The sequence below is a fragment of the Pteropus medius genome, unplaced genomic scaffold (genome assembly GCF_902729225.1).
Source record: "Pteropus medius unplaced genomic scaffold, Ma_sr-lr_union100, whole genome shotgun sequence".
Taxonomy (NCBI): domain Eukaryota; kingdom Metazoa; phylum Chordata; class Mammalia; order Chiroptera; family Pteropodidae; genus Pteropus; species Pteropus medius.
In genome coordinates, this window is record NW_024340849.1 from 38,595,351 (window position 1) to 38,620,219 (window position 24,869).

Below are 24,869 nucleotides of genomic sequence, written 5' to 3' on the forward strand. Positions count from 1 at the left end.
TTAATTAGATAGGATACATATTAATCAAAAGTTGCTGTATTTATTTTTGTATCTCCAGTGTCCAGAACACCAACTCTTAGAAAGTATTTAATAAATGTGTGTTATGTAAAGATATACTCAGCACCAGCTCTTACTAGATCCAAGGGGAAATATAACTAATAACTATTATTTGAATCAAATGGGTTAAGTACTATAATTATAATAATTGAGGTAGGGACACAGAAAAAGGAGCAAGTATGACTGAGTATGGGATAGATTTCACAAAGAAGATGGGTTTAGAGACTTTCCTTTCTTAACCATGACCAAAGATTGCTATCTGCAGGATAACAAAATGTTGAGGCAACAATAAAAAGAATGCCTTTGATTTGATTCAGTAATAAGGTTTTAAGTACTTGAGGACACCATGACCTGAAAACTTAGTAATAAGGTTATTTCCTAGAGCAGGGCCCAGCAAATTTTCCCACAAGTATCAGAGAGTAAATATTTTAGGGTTTGTAGGCCAGATTGTCTCTGTTTCAAATATTGAACTCTAACATTGTAGCAGAAAAATAGACAAACGATAGTCAGTGAATAGGTGTGGCCTTGTTCCAATAAAACTTTATCTTAATAAAATAGGTGACAGATCAGATCTGACCAATGGGCCATAGTTTGCTGACCCCTGCTCTAGAGTGAAAATTGTAAAAATTAACAAGATTACATAATTGGTTAAGAAAATAAGCTTGCATATCAGAAAGACTTGGCATCCATCCCAGTTCTGTTCCATATTAGCTTTGTCACCTGAATCGAGCATTCATTTTACTTTATTTAATTTATTTAACTTATTCGTTTTATTAAATGTGGATGAAAGTAACAGTTGTGACCCCTTAGAGTTATTTATGATTAAATAATATAATTCACATGAGGCTTTATCCAAAAATCTAGTACACAGTAAGGGCCCAATAAAATTCAACTAGAAATAAAACTAGTTAAGCATGGCAGTTGAACATGGATGTTTATTTCCATTATTTCTTGAAGTCCCACTAAAATGACATTAAAGAACCAAAAACGACATGAACTTTTAAGGATCAAAAAGAATGAGAGAGGTAGCAGACAAGATGTGTCCATAAATTTTTGAAGAAGAAATATAGATAAATGATGACTGATTTAACAGAATAGAGAAAGAGAAAGTCTACTTTCAATAATAAAAGCAAGTCTGTCTTTGCTGCAGAATCCTGGAAAACTTCAAGAATTGGAGTCACAAGCTACCACAGATGGTTTTGGGGAATTGGGATGGGGCTTTAAATGGGAGAATTGGTTGGCAGAAGATAGGTAGGACTTGTTAATTCATGATGGGAAAGATTTCCCAGGTTGGTTCTGGACTTGAAAATACCAAGCAGAGATGAGGGTGAATGGTGAAGTACCACATTGAAAGCAAAGAGATTGTATTAGTTTCCTATGGCTGCTATAACAAATTGCCACAAACTTAGTAGTTTAAAAGAACACATTTATTATCTTACATTGCTGGAGGTTAGAAGTCCAAGATGAGTCTCATTGTCTATGATCAGGGCATCAGCAAGGTTGAGTTCCTTTCTGGAGGCTCTGGGAGAGAACTTGTTTTCTTGTCTTTTCCAGTTTCTAGAGGCTTCCTGCATTTGTTGGCTCATGGCCCCCTTTCATCTTCAATGTCAGCAATGACCAGTCAAGTCTTTCTCACACTGCAGCATTCTGACACTGACTCTGCTGCCTTCCTCTTCCCCATATAAATCCAATACAGGATAATCTCCCCATTTTAAGATCAGCTGATTATCAACCTTAATTCCATCTTCAACCTTAATTCTCCTCTGCCATGTAACATAACATATCACGGGCTCCTAAGATTAGAATGTGGACATCTTTGAGAGACCCTTATTCTGCCTACCACAGAGATTAAGTCAAAGTTTCTATATTGAATGGTGAGATAACCAGGTCCATTCTTCTGCTTGACTTCTGAATGCTAATAACCAGGTTTATACTCCTCACTCAGTAGTCAGGAAGAAATTTTCTCCAAGAAAATCTCAGAATTCTTATCACCCTAATGCAGTGGTTATTAACTAAGGATGATTTTGTCCCCAGGAGCCATTTGGCAATGTCTGGACAAATTCTTGATTGTAAACTACTTGGTAGTGGGGAGAGATGTGTCACTGGCTTCTAGTGCATAGAGGCCAGGGATGCTACTAAACATCTTAAAATGAATAGAACAGCACATCCTCCCCTCTCCCTGCCACCCAAAATAAGTATCCAATTCAAAATGTCAATAGTGCCAAAGATGAGAAACCCTAGTCTAATATTAAGCCTACCAGTCAACATTACCCTAATATAAATAAATCCCACCTAGGCACACAGTTTCGAATCAGCATTTTTATGCTTCATTCTAAGAGATCATCTAACATGAAAGAGACAAAAAAGAAACCAATAGTTAAAAAGAATTTATATAAAATAGTCAATATAGGGAGCTGACTAATAATAATAAACCCCACTTATATTAATATCGTCGAGGAAATAGAAGATATCAGTTACATAAAAGATAAACATCAGGCTATCTAAAAGTGAAACTTATGGAGAATAAAAGTTATTGGGAAGTGAAAATATGATAGCAGAATGACAATCAACAGGAGTTAGAAAATAAAGTTGAGGTAATCTACCAGAAAGTAAAATTAAGAAAGTACTGAAGGATGTGCTACAGAATATGAGTAAATTTAAAAAGATGAAAATATAGAATCCAGAAGTATCTCCACTTCTCTTTCCTTAAAGTTCAACATGGCCACCAGTCCCAAGACCACAGCACTATATAGGGTCATTGCACACAAGTAAGTTATGAAGACTCTGTGATTTTCACTTCAAAATCACATTGCCTATGACTGAGGGAAGGAAAGAGAGAGGGAGAGAGAGGGAGAGAAGGAAGGAGCGAGAAAAGGGAGAGAGAGAGTGCGTGAGAGGGAGTGGGGGAGGGAGAAGGAGCAGGAGAGGAAGGGGGAGAAGATGTGAATATGATTAGTTTTTGATATGAGATTCAATTTAAACATTTTTTTTAAAAATGCAAGTGCTGAATTCACTCTTCACCAGGGATTAATGTTCAAAGGTCATAAAATGAGGAAGGCAATCAAACTGTTACAAGAACAAACTTGCACCTGTCAAACAAAGTGTGCACATTTATACCTCCAATATTTATAAGTAAGGGTTTGCAACATATTCTTCAAAATCTAGTAAAACCTGATCACTATTAAATTAAGAGCATGTTTCACCTGAATAAGCCCAAATCAGGAAGCCCGATTTTGAGCTTGCCTCAGTTATTCTTAGGGTATAAAAACATGTATTAGTTATTTATTTAATATCTTGAGCCTCAGTTGCTTTATTTGTTAAATGAAGAAGTTCGATTGGGTATATTCTAAATATTTAGCTCAACTCTTTTACTCTAAAGTTCTTTTGGGCAAATGAAAATGTGGGAACAAAAGCAAAATAGGCTAATCAAGGAGACATTTTATAAGAGAGCAATTGAAAAATGCAAGCTAATTTTAATTCGTGTTCTCCAAAAGCTGACGCTGAGATACGGATTCAGGTGCAGGTGGTTTATTAGAAATATACTCTAAAATAAAGCAAGTAATGGAGTCAGGGAGGCAGGAACAGAAAGAAGAATAAGAAATGCAAAAATATCACTTCAGCATCGAGTCCAAAGGTTCAAGTTTAAGCAGATTCAGGTCATACAATATATGTTTTCTGGCCACAATGGAATTAAATTAGAAGTCAATAAACAAATAAGGTGTGGAAAATTTCCCATTTGTAAACTAACACACTCTAAATAACTCATGGGTCAATGATGAAATAAAATGGGAAATTAGGATGTATTTTGTTATAAATGATAATGAAAACCCAACATAATAAAATTAATGAGGTAAATATATAATTAAGTTCAGAATGTGCTAAGATTGTAATGTTGGTGGATAAATCACTTGTAAAACTAGTAATGGTTAAAAGACAAAAGTATTAAACATTACCACAACCATTTGTTAATGGATACACAAGGTAAAAAGATATAAATTGTGAAATCAAGAACAAAATGTTGGTTAGGAAGAGTAAAAATGTAGAGCTTTAGATTGTGTTTAAAGTTGTTGACAGCTTAAAATAGACTATTATAACTATACGATGTTTTATGTAAGCCTCAAAGTAACCATAAAGGGAAAAACCTATAGTAGATGTGCAAAAGGCAAAGGGAAAGGAATCTAAGCATACCACTACAGAACTCACCAAATTATAAAGGGAGAGAATAAGAGACAAAAAAAGTAACAAAGGAATCATACAATAGCCAAAAAACAATTAACAAATGACAATAGTCACACCTATCGAAAATTACTTTGAATGGACTAAATTCTTCAATAAAAAGACATTGAGTGACTGAGTGGATAAAAAACCAAGACCCAACTATATGCTGCCTACAAGAGACTCACCTCAGCTTTAAAGGCACACATAGAGGTTGAAAATGAAGGGATGAAAAAACGATATTTTATGCAAATAGAAGTCAAAAGAAAGCAGGGGCTGATATACATATGTCAGACAAAATAGACTTTAAGCCAAAAGGTCAGTATGTAATGATAAAGGGGTCAATTCATCAAGAGGATATAAGAACTCACTGTAAATATTTATATTTCGACATTAGAGCACCTAAATATATAAAGCAAATATTAACAAATATGAAGGGAGAAGGAGAGTGCAATACAATAATAGCAAGGGATTTCATCCATATATGGTCAATGAAGTTATGACAAAAAACCAAGAATATACAACTGGGAAAGGATAGTCTCTTCAAAAAATGGTTTTGGGAAAACTAGACAGCCAATTTTCCATTTGTGCAAAAGAATGAAATTGGATCACTGTTTTACACTGCACACAAAAATCAACTCAAAATGGATTAAAGATTTGAAAGTAAGACCTGAAACCATATATCTCCTAGTGCATAGAGGCCAGGAGGTGGTAAGCTGCTTGACACTGGTCTTTGTGATGAGTTTTTTAATTTTATATCAAAAGCAAAGACAACAAAACAAGAACACATGAGTGAGACTACATCAAACTAAAAAGCTGTATACTGTGCTATATATTTGAAAGTTGCTAAGAGAGTAGATCTTAAAATTTCTCATCACACACACACAACAAATGTGTAACTGTGTATGGTGATAGGTGTTAACTAGACTTATTGTGGTGGTCATTTCACAACATATCCACATATTGAATCATTATGTTGTACATCTGAAACTCATAAAATGTTACATGTCAATTATATCTCAATTAGAAATAAACTCAGTGAGATCAGAGCCTATCTCTGCTTTTTTCTCCACTGTACCTCTAACACTTAGCACAGGGTCTGTCTGGCATAGAGTCAACATTCAGTAAACATGTATTGCATGAATTGAACTAAACTCTATTTGACTTGGTTACCTGAGCAAATTTATTCCTACCGTTCAGCATCAGTCTCTCTGTCTATAAAATGAGGGCTATGGGCTAGATACTCTCCAGGGTTCTTCTCTAAGTTCTGACATTTTATGGTTTATTTTCCTTAAACTTTAGTCACAATTTCAGTAACATTCCTCAGTGATGAAAAACATAGTAAGGTACTTCAATATATCACTTTTAATAATGAATATGAATAGATCATTCAGACAGAAAATCAATAAAGAAACATTTGGGCCATACACAACATTCCATTCACATTTGACTGGATATACCTAAAAAATATACATAAGATATTCCATCCAGCAGCAGAATACATATTCTTCTCAATACACATTGAATATTCTCCAGGATAGAAGATACATAGTTCACAAAACAAGCCTTAGCAAATGGTAAGAAGATTGAAATCACACTATCTTTTCTGACCACAATGTTATAAAATAGATATCAGTAACAGGAAAAAGACTAGAAAATTCACAAATCTATGGAAATTTAATAACACACTCCTGAACAACCAGTGGGTCAAAGAAATCAAAAGGGAAATTTTAAAGATCATGAAACAAATGAAAATGGAAACACAGCATACCAAAACTTATGGGATGCAGCAAAAGCAGTTGTAAGAGGGAAGTTTATAGTGATAAATGTAGGCATTAAGAAAAAAAAAACTTCAAATAAACAACCTAACTTTACATTTCAAATAACTAGAAAAAGAACAAACTAAATCCAAACTTAGTAGAAAGAAGGAAACAACAAAGATCGGAGCAGAAATAAATGAAATAGAAACTAAAAAGACAATTAAAAAATTAATGCAACTATATGGTTTGAAAAAAAAAGAAAAGAATTGACAAACCTTTAGCTAGAGCAGGAAAAAGAGAAGACTCAAATAAAATCAGAAATGAAAGAGGAGACATTTAACATAGATATACTAAGGATCATAAGAAACTGCTATGAACAATTACGTGCCAACAAAGCAGATAACCTAGAAGAAATGAATAAATTCTTAGAAACATACAACCTATCAAGATTGAATCATAAATAGATAGAAAATCTGAACAGACCAATTACTAGTAAGGACATTGAATCGGTTGTCAAAAACCTCCCAACAAACAAAAGCCCTGGCTTTTGACCGTGCGGCTTCACTACTGAATTCTACTAAACATTAAAAAAAATTAATATCAACCCTTCTCCAACTCTTCTAAAAAATTGGAGAGGAAGGAATATTTCCAAATTCATTTTATGAGGCCAGCATTGCCCAGATACAAAAACCAGAAAACACACTACCAGAAAAGAAAATTATAGGCCAATATCCTTGATGAATGTAGAGGCAAAAATCTTCAACAAAATATAAAGCAAAAAATAAAGAAGTGGCACTACATTGAACTAAAAAGCCTCTGCACAGCAAAGGAAACCATCAACAAAAGGAAAAGGCAACCTATATGGGAGAAAATATTTGCAAACTACATATCTGATAAGTAGTTAATATACAAAATATCCAAGGAACTCATACAACTCATAGCAAAAAAGAAACAAACAAAAAACAAACCAAATGAAAAAATGGGCAAAGGAAATTAGATAGACACTTTCTCAAAGAAAACATACAAATGACCAACAGGCACATGAAAAGGTGCTCAACATCACCAGTTATCACAGAAATGTAAATCAAAATCACAATGAGACATCACCTCATACCTGTTAGAATGGCTATTATCAAAAAGACAAGAGATAAAAACTGGCAAGGATGTGGAGAAAAGGAAACCCTGTACAATATTGGTGGGCAGGTAAACTGTTTTCCACTATGGAAAACAGTACAGAGGTTCCTCAAGAAATTAGAATTTGAACTGCTGTATGATCCAGCAATCCCACTTCTGGGTGTATATCCAAAGGAAAATAAATCATATCTCAAAGAGGTATCTGTATTTCCATGTTCATTGCAGCATATTCACACTAGCCAAGGTATGGTAACAACCTAAGTGTTCATCAATGGACGAATGGGTAAAAAAAAATGTGAGGGGTATGTGTGTGTCTGTGTGTACCTGAAGGGCAGTATGCTACCTAAAATAAACAAAGAAAGGATGGAAGGAAGGAAGGAAGGAAGGAAGGAAGGAAGGAAGGAAGGAAGGAAGGAAGGAAGGAAGGAAGGAAGGAAGCAAGCAGAGGAAGGAAGGAAGGTTTTGCCATCTCTTTTGTTTTATTGATTCTGATACTTATGTCTCAGGATTTTATATTTTATCCTAAACAACTGAAACAAGGACACATCTTTTAATGGTTGTATTTATTTGCTAGGGCTACTGTAACAAAGTACCACAGATTAAATGACTTAAAAAACAGACATTTATCTTCTCACAGTCTGCAGGCTAGAAGTCTGAAATCAAGGTATTAGCAGGGTTGGTTTCTTCTGAAAGCCATGAATAAAGAATCTGTTCCAGGCCTCTCTCCGTGGTTTGTAGATGACTATCTTTGCCCTGTGTCATCTCTCTGTATATATCTGTATCCAAATTTCTTGGTTTTATAAGGACACCAGTCATATTGGATTAGGACCCATCTTAATGATTTATTTTCATTATTCTTTTAAAGACCATATCTCTAGATACAATTATATTCTGAAGTACTGAGGGTTAAGATTTCAACATTTGAATTTGGAGGAGGGACATAATTCAGCCCACAACATTGGTATTTGTCAGTAAGATAATAAATTTTTATCTTTGTTACTTTTGTTTATTAGTGTTTATGGAGGAGAAAAAAGTCCTTCCTGCAGGAACTTAAGCAAGCAACCCTAACTAATTAGAATTGAGTTTCAATTCCAAATCCCCAGGGGGAAGAATCAGATCTATAGAGGTTAGATTATATATCCACCCCTAATCACTCAGCTTTGGCCAGGATCAGGTTATTTAGTACATATCAGGCTGATGGGGTCCATTCTCGTTGATCAAAGATAGTTTCCTATTGGTCAGTTACCTTAAGCATTATTTACCATTAAAAGATCAGTGTAAATGAAAATTTATTTAGAATTGAATGTAAAACTGCAATCTGGCATATTTTTCAATTCTTATGGTTAAAATTAACTTCGATAGTAGAATAAACCTTTGAGAATTTATGACTTAGAAAATTTTATGATTGATCAAGGCTTAAAAGAGAAAGAACTTGAAATGAGTATTTTATATCTTTATATAATGTTGAAGTAATCGATGTACTTGAATGTCTAAAATAAAGTTATGGAACTACAAAGCAAAATGAACTTATGGTTAAATATTGCAAATGGCTTTGTCTGTAATTTCCTAAGTACTATATAGGTGCTAACGAATTCTCCAACTTGAGGAGACATGCAATGAAAATTGCATCACTCTTTCTGAGTTCTGAGTTGTAAGCAGTGATTTTTTTCCATCAATAGTTTTTTTCCTTTAAAGTGCTACCATGTGCCAAATTAAGAGATATGAATTTGCAAATAGTTTCATTTTACATGCCAGCAATAATAACTAGACTTACCAAGGAAAAGTAATCTCAATCACCTGGGTAAAACTTCCTATTTCCTAATTCTTTCTCTCTTTTTTTTTTTTTCACTTTATACCTGTGTCTCTTCAACTTATTATTTTTTTTTTATTTTATTTATTTTTGTGACATATGTTAGAGAGAGATCTCCTATGTCTGAGGTGTCATGACCTGTGTCTTTAATGTCAGGGAAGTTGTAATTAGCTGGAAATATGGCTGGAAGTCACATTTTCTAAGTAGCAACATGCCCTTGCTTTTGGTATTGAAAGCAGTGGCAAGCTTTTATGTCTCTCTTTCTGCCCCTCCAATTCTTTCCTCTTTGGCATTATAGTATAGTTATTAGGAGTTAGAGTTTCAAAATAGAAACTCCTGTGTTCAAATCTCAGTTCAACCATGTAGTAGGTGTAATTTCTTTGGTAAATTATTGGGCTTCTGGGCTTAGTTTCTTCATCTATAAAGAGGGATAATAAAATTATTACAAGGATTAAATGGGATAATATTGGCAATGTGCTTAGCAAGAGCCTAAAAAGAGGTAGCAATATGTATTTAAAAATAATCCTAACATTATTTTCAGTGCTAGGCCTGGGTAAACAAAGATGCATGAGGAATGGTTCCTGATTTGACAAAACTCATAGGCCAACAGAGTCTGGGACTCAAAAAGTAGCACTGTAAATGAATTTTTTTCTGTTAGTAAGACACTGGTAATTGATAGAGGTTCTTGGTATTTCCATTAAATACTACCGTATTATTATTTAAAAATACATATAAATAAAGTTTATTCTTAACTTTAAATTTTAAGAATTTTATCCTCAGAGCAAGTTATTATAAATCTTATTAGAACTGTAGATGTTGGCTTGTTTTTAATTCTGTCCGAGCCTCACAGGCTGCCAGGCTCTTTCCTAAGTATCAAGTAGAGGACAGCCAGGTACACATCAAGCTCCAAATGATGGAGCATATACAACTTGGAAAATTGGCTCTGGTCCTGGCTTTGGATATTGAGGAGAGGGTCCAGAATGTGGGATGCAAACTTAGGAAATCTATCCAGAATCGAAGAAAAGGGAAACAGGCTCAAGTTTTTCAGTTGGTGCCCAAGGCCAGACTTTCTCCAAGCATCTTTACCTTGAGGGTAGAGAGAAAAGAGAAAATTAGAAACTCAAGAGGTCTGGGTAGGAGCTCAGAGAAGCATCCTCACCTTCACAAGGGCAGCCTAACAGGGGTAGGGCAGGGTGAGAGAGGTGAAGAGAAGAGTGCTACCAATGCTTTAGCCCAGTGGCCTCTAAACATTCTGACTGTTGACATTTATTTATTTACCTACTTATAAATTATATACATATAGCTCTACTACCAATAACATCTAAATGCAAAGTAAAGTTCATTGTTAATGAGAATTGCAATTATTTTAAAAATAATTTAGGAAGTAATTTCAAATTATTTTGGCTGTTTTCTTGCCAGATTTCATTATACTATTATTGTTCGTAAATGAAGATGGGCCAATGAAGAAGAGATTGTGTTGCTTTCTTGTTGCTTGGTGTTGTGCTTGCTTTGTTTGGTGTTGTTATCTTGCCTTTTAAGCCATTGTGCAAGGGTTAGGTTAATAATCTATAAATGCACTTGATTGGGCACACATAGACAGAAATAAATTAGTATATACTGAATCCAATGAAAAATTAGAGTACCCTTTTCATCTCTTTTGATTTGTAAAACTCCTGCTCCTCCCTCGGGTTACTTTGCATATCGTATGGAACTTATGTTCTTCCTTAACATTCAAAGGATGAACAGTCATTATATAATAGCTTTTTTTTTTCTGAATTGATTTTGGAAGAGATTGGGAGAAGTTAAAGAAGAAAAAAATTTCCTTCTTATAATAAAGAATAGGAAAGACAGATTGACATCTAGGGCTGCAGAGACAAGGAGAAAGAATGGAGATATGGGCAATTAATTGCCAGAGAGAGTGAGTTTTGAGAAAAAGAGATGAATAAAGGATCTTTTTAAAAAAAATTATTTATTTTAATTAGTTTCAAGTATACAAACTTGAGGTTTGTAAAACAATCCCCCCAATTGCTCCCTCCCTCCCCTGATCCTCTACCGAGCCAACATATTAATGTTAACTGCATTCCCTAAGCCGTGCTCCCCATCCCTGTGACCATCCATCAACTACTAATTTGTATGTCTTTAACCCTTCACCCCATTTTCTCAGCCTCCCAACGCCCCCTCCCCTCTGTCCGTCACCAAACTGTCCACTATATTTGTGAGTCTGTTTTTGATTAGTTTGTTCTTTTTATCCTTAGATTCTGCATATAAGTGAAATCATACAGTGTTTATCTTTCTCTGTCTGACTTAAATACTTTCTAGGTCCATTAAAGCAATATCTTTTTCCATTCCCTTCTTTTTCATATTTAGGCCTCTTGTTTTCTTATCCTTTCAGCCACTTTATCTTTTGGTTGGAGTACTTAATTCTTTTCCATTTAAGGTACTTATTGATAGGAATGTAGTTGTTACCATTCTTTATTCCTGTTTTTGATACATGTTCTTTCTTCTTAAAGAAGTCTCTCCAACATTTCCTGTAATACTGGCTTGGTTGTGATAAATTCCTTTAGCTTATTTTTGTCTGGGAAGCTCTTTATCTGTCCTTCAACTCTAAATGATAGCTTTGCTGGATAAAGTATTCTTGATAGTAGATCCTGGCTCTTCATCTTGTCGAATATTTTTTTGTCAATCTCTCTGTCCTGCATAGTTTCTTTTGATAAATCAGCATCCAGTCTTGTGGGTGCTCCCTTGTAGGTAACTACCTATTTTTCTCTTGCTGCTTTTAATATTCTTTCTTTGTATTTAACCTTTGGCATTTTCATTATGATGTATCTTGGTGTTGGCCTCTTTGGGTTCCTGCTTTTTGGGATTCTCTGAGCTTCCTGGGGTTGTATGTCTATTTCTTTCATCAGGTTAGGGAAGTTTTCCATCATTATTTCTTCAAACAGCTGTTCAACATCTTGATTTTCTTCAGTTACACCAATCAGATGGATATTTGAACCCTTAATAGTGTCCCATATTCTCCTTAAATTATTTTTAAAGTCTTGAGATCTTATCTCTCGCTGTTCTGATTGTGTGTCCTTGGCTTTCCCGTCCTCTAGATAAGACATTTGATCCTCTTCTTTATTCACTTTGTTTATTCCTTTGTTTATTTCATTTAATATACTTCTCATCTCAGATAGTGTGTTTTTCATTTCAGACTAGTTCTCTTTTACAATATCCATTTCCATTTTTATGATTTTTATCTCTTTGTTGAAGTTCTCTACACTTCCCAAAAGTTCATTGAACATCTTTATAACCAGTGTTTTGAACTCTGCATCTGTTAGATTACTTGACTTCATTATTTCTGGATCTCTGTTCTGTTCTCTCATATGGCTTCTACTTCTTTGTCTTCCCATTTTGGCTGTCTTTCCGTGTGTGTTTCTATGTACTAAGCAAAGCTCCACGTCCGTTGGTCTTATTAGTGCAGATTTTTGAAGTAAGTGTCCAGTGGCACAGAGAGGTTCAGCTGAAGGTCAAATTTATCCCAAGCTTCTACCTCTCTGGAGCCACCTGTTAAGATTCAGCAAGCAATCCACAGATGCTGTGTTTATAGTTACTTCAAAAGGCCACACTAGAAACCAAGGCCATAGCCTCCAGTGTGAGTCTAGGTGCTGCCCAGCAAGGAGCACCTAACTTGCCGAGGCTACACCTGGATTGGCTTGGGCGGGGCCATGAGTTTCGGTAGGCGGGGTTTCGGGATTCCTCTGGGCGGAGCGACCTCTGTTATTGAGTTTGATGATGTCATGGCTATGGCGGAGCTGTGTCCATGCACTGGGAGAGGGGAGGGCTCAACAGGGAACAATGGATACCACTGGTACTTCTGTACAGAGCAAGTCTCACTTCGGTTCTCACCTCGGCCCTGATTCCGACAATATCTCCCTGTAAGTCTCTAGTGTCCCCTGTATGCAGCCGAATCGGCACTAGTGCTCAGAGTGAGCAGTTCCATCACCGCAAAAGTCCATTGTGGACGTAGCCCCTTTAAGAGGCTGCTGTTGCTGCTGCTGCTGCTGCAGCTTCTGTCTCACTCAACCGCTAGAGACCAGGCAGCCCCATGACCTCGCCCCGTCCTACGTTCTGCCGTTGCAGGGTAATTTCTTAGATTTCTCCCTAGTTGTATGGCTTGTTCATCTCAGGCAATTTTCCTTGCTGTTGCTCCTTGTTTCCATCACAACTTTGATTTGGTTGCCAGAGAGATGAACAGAGCCTCTATCATCTATACCATTTTTTTTTCTCTCAATAAAGGATCTTTTTGAGAGGTTTTACTATATAAAATTGATGTGGCCTGCCCTCCATATCGCCAAATCTTTTATTCTGGTTACACATTTTTGACTAAATAAAAATGCTGCACTCTAAAATTTCTCAGTGACAGAGTGCATGTAATAGTATACACTCAAAATGCCTTTCCTTGCTACTTGCCTATCCAAATCCTGCCTAGCTCAAGATCCACCTTTTCCAAGTAGCCTGTACAGACTATCTTTTCTAATAATGGCAGCAACAGTATCTCCTATCCCACATGAGCTTCTTTCAAGGTGACATTGACACCATCCCTTCACTAACGAGGCTGTATGGATGGCGAATAAGTGCACAAAAAGATATTCAACATCATCAGTCATTAGGAAAATGCAAATTAAGACCACAATGAGATATTTTTAATGCACCTATTGTAAGAGCTAAAATTTAAAAAATAGTGACAATACCAAATGCTAGTGAGGATTCAGAGAAATTAGGTCTCTCATATGTTATTGGTGGGAATGTAATGGTATAGGCACTCTGGAGAATAGTTTGGCAGTTTTTTTTTTTTTTTAAACTAAACGTATATATAACATACAACCCAGCAGCTGTACTCCTGCATTTATCCCAGAGAAATGAAAACCTATGTTCATACAAAAACCTTTACATAAATGTTCATGGTAGTTTTATTTGCAATAACTCCTAATTGTAAACAATCAAGATATCCTACATTAGGTGACTAGTTAAGCAAACAATGGGGTAGATTTACATCAAAGGATACTACTTAGCAATAAAAAGGAATGGACTATATATTGATACATGCAATAACCTGAATGGATTTCAGGGTATTATGCTAAGTGAAAAACATCAATCTTAAGAAGCCATATGCTATATAATTTCATTTCTATAACATTCTGAAAATAACACTATTATAGGGCTGGAGAAAAAAATTAGTGGTTGCCAGGATTTAGGGATGGTGAGGGGAGGGTATGACTATAAAGGGGGAGCACAAGAGCGATCTTCATTATGATAGTTCTGTGTCTTAATTATGGTGGTAGTTCATGAATGTACACATATGACCAAATGCCACATCAAATGACAGTGTCAGTATCCTGGTTTTGAGTAAATATAGTTACTAAGATGTAATTATTGGGAGAAACTGAGTGAAGGGTATATGAGTCTTCTCTATACTATCTTTGCAATTTTGTGTGAATCTATAATTATTTCAAAATAAAAGCTAAAAGAATGCAATAGACTAAATTTATATTAGCCCTTCATCAGTCCTCGTCTCCACTCCCCTTACCTAGGAAAAGGAAGAGTAAAGGAAGTTGTGGGGCATACCAGAGATATTTTATAATTTCTCTTGTAATTTTTTCCTTTGACCCCCGTACTAAGTAGAATGGTGTAATTTTATTCCCAAATGTATGTGGATTTTAAAAAATTTTTATATTTTTATTTTTTCAATTCTAGTTGACATACAATAATATATTAGTTTCAGGTGTACAACACAGTGATTAGACATTTATATGACTTATGAAGTGATCATCCTGACAAATCCAGTACTCATCTGACACCATACGTAGTTATTATAATACTACTGATTTTATTCCCCATGCTATACTCTACATCCCCATGACTATTTTGTAACTACCAATTTGCACCTCTTAATCCCCTTACCCTTCACCCATCTCCCCACCTGCAGTCTGACAACCATCAAAATGCTTTCTATCTATAAACTTGTTTCTGTTGTTTGTTTGTTTATCATGTTCTCTAGATCCCACATATGACATTTGTCTTTCTCTGTATTCACTCAGCACAATATCTTCCAGGTCCATCCATGTTATTGTAGATGGCAAGACCCCATTCGTATTTTTATGGCTGAGTAATAGTCCATTGTATATATGTACCACCTCTTTATCTGTTTATCCATTGATGGACATTCAAGATGCCTTCATATCTCAGCTACTGTAAATAATGCTGCAGTGAATATAGGGATTCACATGTTCGTTCGAAGTAGTATTTTGAGTTTGGATAAATACCCAGAAGTGAGATTACGGAGTCCTTCTATGGCTCTTGTTAGAGCCTTTGTTTTAAAGTCTATTTTGTCTGGGATTAGTATTGCTACTCCAGCTTTGTTTGTTTGTTTATTTCCATTTTTATGAAATATCTTTTTCCATTCTTTTACTTTCAGTCTGTGTGTGTCTTTAGATCTGAAGTGAGTCTCTTGTAGGCAGCATATGTAGGGGTCTTGTTTTCTTATCTATTCAGCCACTTTATCTTTTGATTGGAACATTTAATCCACTTATGTTGAAAGTAATTGTTGATAGATATGTATTGCCATTTTATTCTTCATATTTTTAATCTTTTCTTCTTTTTCTTAAAGATGTCCCTTTAATATTTCTTTTAATACTGGTTTGGTGGTGATGAATTCCCTTTGCTTTCTCTTGTCTGGGAAACTCTTTAACTTTTCTTTGATTCTCAATGATATCTTTACCGGGTAGAGACATCTTGGTTGTAGATCCTTCCTTCTTATCCCTTTGAATATTTCATGTCAATCCCTTCTGGCCTGTAAAGTTTCTGTTGAGAAATCAGCTGACAGTCTTTTTTTTTAAAACGCCTACAGCACCTGGTATTCCTAGGTGGTCTCCCATCCAAGCACTAACCAGGCCTGACCCTGCATAGCTTACGTGATCAGACGAGGTTGGGCTCATTCAGGGTGGCATGGCCGTAGAGTTGACAGTCTTATGGGAGCTCCTTTGTAAGTAACTAACTGCTTTTCTCTTGCTGCTTGTAAGATTCTCTCTTTGTCTTTAAGCTTTGGTGTTCTAATTATGCTGTGTCTTGGTGTGGGCCTCTTTAGGTTCATCTTATTTGGAATTCTCTGTGCTTCCTGGGTTTGTATGTCTATTTCCTTCAGTAGGTTAGGAAAGTGTTCAGTCATTAGTTCTTGAAATAATTTTTCAATGCCTTGCACTCCCTCTTTTCCTTCTGGTAACTTATAGTATGAATATTGGTATGCTCGATGTTGTCCCAGAGGCCCCTTAAACTATTCTCAGTTTTTTGGATTCTTTTTTCTTGTTGCTGATCTGATGGTTGTTTTCTGCTACCTTATCTTATAAATTGGGGGTCCCCAATCCCTGGGCCATGGACCAGTACCAGTCCATGGCCTGTTAGGAACTGGGCTGCATAGCAGGAGGTGAGCAGCAGGTGAGTGAGCAAAGCTTCATCTGTATTTGCAGCCACTCCCCAGCACTAGCTTCACTGTCTCAGCCCCACCTCAGATCATCAGGCATTAGATTCTCATAGAAGCACCAGTCCCTGGTGCCAAAAAGGTTGGGGACCGCTGTTCTAAATCACTGATTCGATCCTTCACTTCACCTAATCTACTATTAATTCCTCCTAAGGTATTTTTTATTTCAGTTATTGTATTCTTCATTTCTGACTTGTTCTGAGTTCATCTACTCTTTCCTTAAGTTTATCGAGCATCTTTATAACCAGTGTTTTGAACTCTGCATCTGGTAGATTGCTTGTCTCCATTTTGTTTAGTTCTTTCTCTGGAGCTTTATTCTGTTCTTTCATTTGAGACATGATTCTTTGTCTCCCCATTTTGGCTGTCTAGTTGTGTTTGTTTCTATGTATTAGCTAGAGCTGCTATGTCTCCCAGTCTTAGTAGAGAGGCCTTATGTAGTAGGTGTGCTGTGGGTCTCAGTGGCACACAGTTTTCCCTGATCACCTAGGCTGGGTGCTCCAGGTGTGTCCTTTGTATGGGTTGCATGTGCCTTCCTGTTGTAGTTGAGCCTTGGTTGTTGTTTGCCTGTCAATGGGAGGGACTGACCCTCAGGCTGATTGGTTGTGATGACTGGCTGTGGCCAGGGAAGGAACTGTTGTGCTGGGGCTGACTCTACAGAGCAGGATTCACTTTAGTGGGGCTCTGGTGCCTGCCCAGTGTGCCTTTTGGGTATATCGTCCTCAGATGTGACCCTAGGTGATATTCCAGCTCAGCTGAAGCTGGCCACTGGTTGTGCAAGGCTGGGGCCTCCTTGGAGGGGCTCTGCCACAGGCCATTTCTGCTGTAGCTTGTGCCCTGCCTGGAGTCACCTGGCATGAGCCACCAAGCAATCTACAGATGGCCACCACCCACTCTGGGCTTAAAAGTGCCTCGAGAGGCCAAACCGCAAACCAAGACTGGCTGCAGCTAGTGCTGGACTTGGGGCTGCTCAGCAAGATGTATGGGCATGCCAAGGTCAGATGCTGCTTGTTAGGTTTTGTGAACTTTTGAGAGATTTTAGAATATTCTGTAGCATGAGCCAAGACAGGCCATTTGGCAAATTCACAGGAAGTGGCTTGGGCAGGTCTGCAAGTTGGGGCAGAGGGTGGGGTCTCAGGGAATCACCCAGGCAGAGCCGCCATGTAGCTACGTTGCTGGATGCTCAGAAATGGCAGCTGCCTGCATCTGCACGCCAGGCCTTGGGAAGGTTCAAGGAAGGAACAATGCCCTCTGCCAGCACTTCTATCTGGGAGAAAGCTGCCCTCCAGCTCTTGCCCTGAAGCCAGACAACTCATTTCCTCCTCATATGAATCTGGTGCCTTTCAAGTTGCTGCCCCAGTGCTGGAGTTCAGAGTGAGTCCGTCACCGTAAGTCCTGACACGGGTGCCTAAGAGGAAGTTAATTTTACAATTCCCTCAAGCCTCTGTCTCACTTAGCCACAATCTCCACTGGTTTTCACAGCCAGAAGTTGTGGGGATTTCTCTTTCTGGCACTAGAACCCTGGGTTGGGGAGCCTGGTGTGGGGCCAGGAGCCCTCACTCTTCTAGGCAGACCTCTGCAGCTGAGATGTTTACCCCAATTCTCAACTGCCAAACATGGGTGTGGGACCAGCCTGACCATCTCTGTCCCTCCTGTGAGTCTCGAGATGGCCTCTTCTGTGTGTCTCCAGTGGTAGGACTTCTGGCTAGACTTCAGGTGACTCCCAATGATGGCTATTCTTTTAAAAATATCTTATTGTAATCAATTTTTAATTTTATTCCATTGTGTAAGATTTTAAACTTTTGAAAAATTTTCCAGTTTTGTTGAGAAATAATTGACATACATAACAAATCTATAAGTTTAAGGCATCATGCATGATGGTTTCATTTACATATATTATAAAATGATTACCACAATAGATTTAGCTAACGTCTATCTCATATAGATACAATAAAAAAGAAAAAAAAAGAAAAAAATTTTCTCCTCGTAATGAGAATTCTTATGATTTACTCTCTTAACAACTTTTCTATATATACTACATATAGCACTGTTAGCTCTTGCCATCATATTGTACATCACATTCCTAGTACTTACTTATAACTGGAAGTTCGTATCCCTTGACCACTTTCCTCCAATTCCCCCTCCCCCACCCTTCACTTCTGGGAACAAGTCTGATCTCTTTTTCTATGAGTTTTTTGTTTGTTGTTGTTAGATTCCACATATAAGTGAGATCATATAGTATTTGTCTTTCTCCGTATGACTTATTTCACTTAGTATAATGCCTTTCATGGTCCATTCATGTTGCAAATGGTAGGATTTCCTAATTTTTTATGGCTGAATAATATTCATTATATATATACTACGACTTATTAAATGGGGGTGCAGATATCTTTTTGAGTTAGTGTTTTTGTTTTGTTGGGATATATTCCCAGAAATGGGATTATTGGATCATATAGTAGCTCTAATTTGAAGTTTTTGAGGAACCTCCATAGTGCTTTCCATAGTAGCTGTACCAATTTACAATCCCACCAAAAGTATACAAATGCTCTTTTTATCTACATCCACACTAGCATTTGTTATCTCTTATCTTTTTGATGACAGTCATTCAAATGGATGTGAGGCGAAATCTTATTGTAGTTTTAATTTGCATTTTCCTAGTGACTAGCGTTGTTGAGCATCTTTTTTAAAGTATTTGTTGCCCTTTTGTATGTCTTCATTGGATAAATGTCTATACAGATTTTTTGCCCGTTTCTTAGTTGGGTTATTTGGGGTTTTTTGCTATTGAGTTGTATGAGTTTTTTAAAAATATATTTTAGATATTAAACCCTTATCAAATATATAGTTTGCAAATACTTCTTACCATCCTGTAGGTTGTATTTTCTCTTGTTGATGGTTTCTTTTGTTGTGCAGAAGCTTTTTAGTTTGATCTAGTCCCACTTGTTTATTTTTTATTTTGTTGCTTGTGTTTTAAGAGTCATATCTAAAAAAAAAAACATTACCAAGCCCCATGTCAAGGAGCTTTATTCCTATGTCTTCTAGGAGTTTCATGGTGTCAGGTCTTCATTTAAGTCTCTAATCAACTTAGAGTTAATTTTTGTGAGTGGTGTAAGATATAAGTCCAGTTTCATTCTTTTACATGTAAATATCCTATTATCCCAGTACCATTTCTTGAAGAGACTGTCTTTTTTCCATTGAATATTCTTGTCACCTTTGTCAAATATTAGTTGATTATATATGCTTGGTTTATTTATGGGCTTGCAATTCTGTTCCTTTGGCATATTTGTTTTTATGCCAGTACTATACTATTTTGATGATTACAGCTTTATAGTATAGCTTGAAATGAGGAAGAATAAGGTCTCGTGTTTTGTTTTTTCTCAGGATTTCCTTATATATTCAGGGTCTTTTGTAGTTCCATATAAATTTTAGAAGTGCTTTTTTTTCTACTATAAAAAAATGCCTTTGGAAATGAAAATATATTCCGTGTTCTTGGATTGGAAAAATCAACATAGTTAAAATGACCATATTACCTAAAGCATTATACAGATTTAATGCAATCACTATCAAAATCCCATCAGCATTTTTTAAAGAAATAGAACAAAAAAATCATCAGATTTGTAGGAAAGCACAAAAGACTCCAAATTGCCAAAGCCATCCTGAGAAGAAAGTAAACGAGGCTGGAGCCATCACTCTGCCCGACTTCAAATTATATTACAAAGCAACAGTAATTAAAACGGCATGGTATTGGCAGCAAAACAGACACACAGACCAGTAGAACAGAATCGAGAGTCCAGAAGTAAACCCATATTTATGTGGGCAAATAATTTTTGACAAAAAAGCCAAAAACATACAGTGGAGAAAGGAAAGCCTCTTCACTAAATGGTGCTGGGAAAATTGGAAGGCCACTTGCAAAAAAATGAAACTAGACTATTTATCATCACACACCAAAATTAACTCAAAGTGGATTAAGGACCTGAATATAAGACCTCAAACAATAACATGCATAGAAGAAAACATAGGAACCAAACTCAAGGACCTTGGACTTAAAGAGGATTTTATGAATTTGACCTCAAAGGCAAAGGAAGTAAAAGCTAAAATAAATGAATGGGACCAAATCAAACTAAAAAGCTTCTTCTCAGCAAAAGAAACTGTCAACAAGGTAAAGGGAGAACTCTCTGAATGCGAAAGATATATTTGCAAGCAACTCATTAACAACAGAAAAACAAATGATCCAATCAAAAAATGAGGAGAGGACCTGAACAGACAGTTCTCCCTAGAGAACATACAAATGGCCAACAAATATTTAAAAAGATGCTCAACATCGCTAGCTATTAGGGAAATGCAAATCAAAACCACAGTGAGATGTCATCTCACACTTGTTAGAATAGCTATAATCAACAGGACTAGTAGTAACAAATGTTGGAGGAGATGCGGAGAAAAAGGAACACACTGCTGGTGGGACTGCAAATTGGTACGGCTGCTATGGAAAACAGTATAGAGGTTCCTCAAAAAACTAAGAACTGATCTACCATATGATCCAGCAATCCCCCTACTGGGTATTTACCCCAAAGACTTGAAAACCCATGTCTGAAAAGATATTTGCACACCGATGTTCATCGCCGCATTATTCACAGTGGCCAGGACATGGAAGGAACCGAAGTGTCCTATGATAGATGATTGGCTAAAGAACCTGTGGTACATATATTACTCAGCCATAAGAAAATATGAAATACTGCTATTTGTGACAACGTGGATAGACCTCGGGATAATCATGCTAAGAGAAATAAGCCAGACAGAAAAAGTTGAAAATCACATGATATCACTTATATATGGGATATAAACCTAAAGCAACAAATGAACAGGACAAACAAACAGAGGCTCATGGACATGGACTATAGACTAGTGGTTACCAGAAGGTAGAGAGTCAGAAAGGAGGGGGAGGTAGACGGGGTAAAAGGGGTCAAATATAGAGGGGTAGAGGGAGGGTAGGTAAAGGAGATCAAATATATGGTAGCTGAAGGAAACTGGACTCTGGGTGGTAAACACATAATAGAATATACAGATGTCAAATTATAATGTGCACCTGAAAATTATATAATTGTATTAACCAATGTTACCCTAATAAACTTAATTAAAAAAAAAAAATGAGAACTGAAATAAAATGCCTTTGGAATCTGGATAGGGATTGTGTTGACTCTATAGATGGCTTTTCGGAGTATTGATATTTTAACAATATTAATTTTTCCAATTCATAAATACAGAATATTCCATTTATTTGTGTCTTCTTCAGTATTTTTCATCAGTGTCTTATAGATTTCAGAGTAGGGATCTTTAACCTACTTAAATTTATTCATAAGTATTTTATTGTTTTTGATGCTATTGTAAATGGGATCAATTTATTTCTTTTTCAGAAAACTCATTGTGTACAGATGTGCTATTTATTTTTGCATGTTAACTTTGTATCTTGAAACTTTATTGAATTCATTGATTAGATCTAACAGTTTTTTGATTGAATTTTTATGAATATCGTGTCATCTGCAAATGAGGCAATTTTACTTCTTCCTTTTCAATTATGATACCTTTATTTTTCTTGACTGATTGCTCTAGCTAGAGCTGTCAGTGCTATGTACAATAGGAGTGGTGAGAGTGGGCACACTCGTCTTGTTCTTGATCTTAGAGGAAAAGCTTTGAGCCTTTCATCACTGAGTATAATGTTAGCTATGGGCTTGTCATCTATGGCCTTTGTTATGTTGAAATATGTTCCTTTTTTTGTTCCTAATTTGTTAAGATATTTTTTTATCATGAATGGATATTGAATTTTGTCAAATGCTTTTCTGAATCTATTGAGATGATCATATGATTCTTTTCTTTTATTTTATTAATGTGACGTTTTATAGTGATTGATTTGTGTATGTTGAACCATCTTTGTATCCCAGGGATAAATCTCACTTGATTGTAGTGAATGATTTTTTTAAGGTGTTGCTGATTTTGGTTTGCAAGTATTTTATTGCAAACCAAAATTTTTGCATCTATATTCATCAAGGATATTGTCCTGTAGTTTTCTTTTTTAGTATGTCTTTTTTTTGTTTTTTGGTTTTTTTTTTTTGTATCTGGATAATGCTGGCTTCATAAAATGAGTTTGGGAGTGTTTCCTCTTCTTTGATTTTTTGGAAGAGTTTGAGAAGAATTGTTGTTCATTCTTCTTTAAGTGTTTGGTAAAATTCACCCATGAAGCAGTCTGGTCCTGGGCTTTTTTTTGCTGGGATATTTTTGATTACTGCTTCAATCTCCTAACTAGCAATTGGTCCATTCAGATTTTCTATTTTTACCTGATTTGGTCTTGTTAAGTGTATGTTTCTAAGAATTTTTCCATTTCTTCTAAGTTGTCCAGTTTGTGGGCATATAGTTATCCATAGTAGCCCCTTAAGATCCTTTGAATTTCTGTGGTATCCGTTGTAATGTTTCCTTTTTCATTTATAATTTTGTTGATTTGAGTCTTTTCTTTTTTTCCTCTTGGTTAGTCTAGCAAAGGGTTTGTCAATTTTATTTGTCTTTATAAAGAACCAACTCTTAGTTTGGTTAATATTTTCTATTGTTTGCTCTCTATTTCACTTATTTGTGCTTTTACATTTATTATTTCTTTTTTTTTTTCTGCTAACTGTGGCCTTAAATTTGTTCTTATTTTTCTAGTTCCTTAAGGTACAGAGTTAGATTGGGATCTTTCTTGCTTTTTAATGTAAGCATTTACTGCTATGAACTTCCCTTTTAGAACTGCTTTTGCCACATCCCAAAATTTCTGATATGTTGTGTTTTCATTTTTGTTTGTCTCAAGAAACTCTTTTATAGTCCCTTTATTTTTTTTCTTTGATCTATAGGTTGTTCAGGAGAGTGTTGTTTAATTTCCATGTGTTTTGTGAATTTTTGTTTTCTTCCTATTGATTTCTATTTTCATGCTATTGTGGTCAAAGAAAGATATTTGATATGATTTCAGTCTTCTTGAATTTACTAAGACCTGTTTTGTGGCCTAACATATGGTCTATCCTAGAAAATGTTCCACGTGCACTTGAAAAGAATGTGTATTCTACTGTTAGATAGAATGTTGCATATATGTTAGGGCCATTTGACTTATAGTGTTGTTTAAATCTGCTGTTTATTGATTCTCTGTCTAAATGACCTATGCGTAGTTAAGAGTGGGGTATTAAAGTCTCCAGCTATTACTGTATTACCGTTTATTTCTTCTTTTGCCTCTGTTAGTTTTTGTTTTATATATTTAGGTACTCTAAATTTGGGCACATAAATATTTATAATTGTTATATCTTTTTGATGTATTGACCACTTTATCATTATATAGTGATGCTCTTTGCCTCTTTTTGCTATTTTTAAAGTTAATTTTGTCTAAGTATAGCTACTCCCGCGTTTTTTGGGGAGGGGGTTACTATTTGCTTGAAATGTTTTTTTCCATTCCTTCATTCTTACTTAGTCCATGAAAGTCTTTAAATGAGGCAGCATATTGTTGAATCTTTTTTTAAAAATCCATTCAGTCCTTTTATGTCTTTTAATTGGAGAATTTAATTCATTTACATTTAAAGTAATTATTGGTATATAAGGACGTACTATTGCCATTTTGTTTTTCCTTTTCTGGTTGTTTTGTAGATCTGTTATTTCTTGTTTCTTATCTTGCTGTCTTTTCTTGTATGTTTTGATATCTTTTATTAGTATACTTTGACCTTTTTTTACAATGTTCTTTTATGTAATTACTAAAGGATTTCCCCTTATGATTACCATAAAGTTTACATAAACTATCTTAGAGTTATAACATCTATTTTAAATTTATAACTTCAATGGAATTTGTAAACTTTCACTTTTTCCTCTCCTCTTCCTTACATTTTAGGTTATTGCTGTTGCAATTTACATATTTTTTATATTGTGTAACTAACGACAGATTGTAGTAGTTATGCTTATTTTTCCTATGTTCATTTTTTAAAAACTTTTAAACTATAGTTATAAACGAATTATGCACCACTATATATTTACCATACCAGTGAGGTTTATTTTAACTTTTTATGTTTTTTATGTGTTAATTAGTGTTCTTGTACTTCTACTCAACTCCCTTTAGCATTTCTTGTACGGCAGGTCTGGTAGTAATAAAGTCCCTCAGCTTTTGTTTGTTTAGGAAGGATTTTCAATTTTTTCTACTAAAGGACAGCTTTGCCAGTATAGAATTCTTGGTTGACAGTTATTTTCTTTCAATATTTTGAATGTTATCCCATTTTCTCCTGATTTGAAAAGTTTCTGTTAAGAAATCCACAGCTATTCTTATGGGGGTTCCCTTGTATGTAATTTCTCTCTTCTTGCTGCTCTTAATTTCTTTCTTTGTCTTTGA

The 24,869-nt window shown here is 35.7% G+C and overlaps 1 long non-coding RNA gene across 1 annotated transcript in view; it reads left to right on the forward strand.

Annotated features, from left to right (window-relative positions):
• Positions 1-24,869, forward strand: part of LOC120587609 (uncharacterized) — a 254,268-nt gene that overhangs the window by 13,046 nt on the left and 216,353 nt on the right. The window lies entirely within an intron of this gene.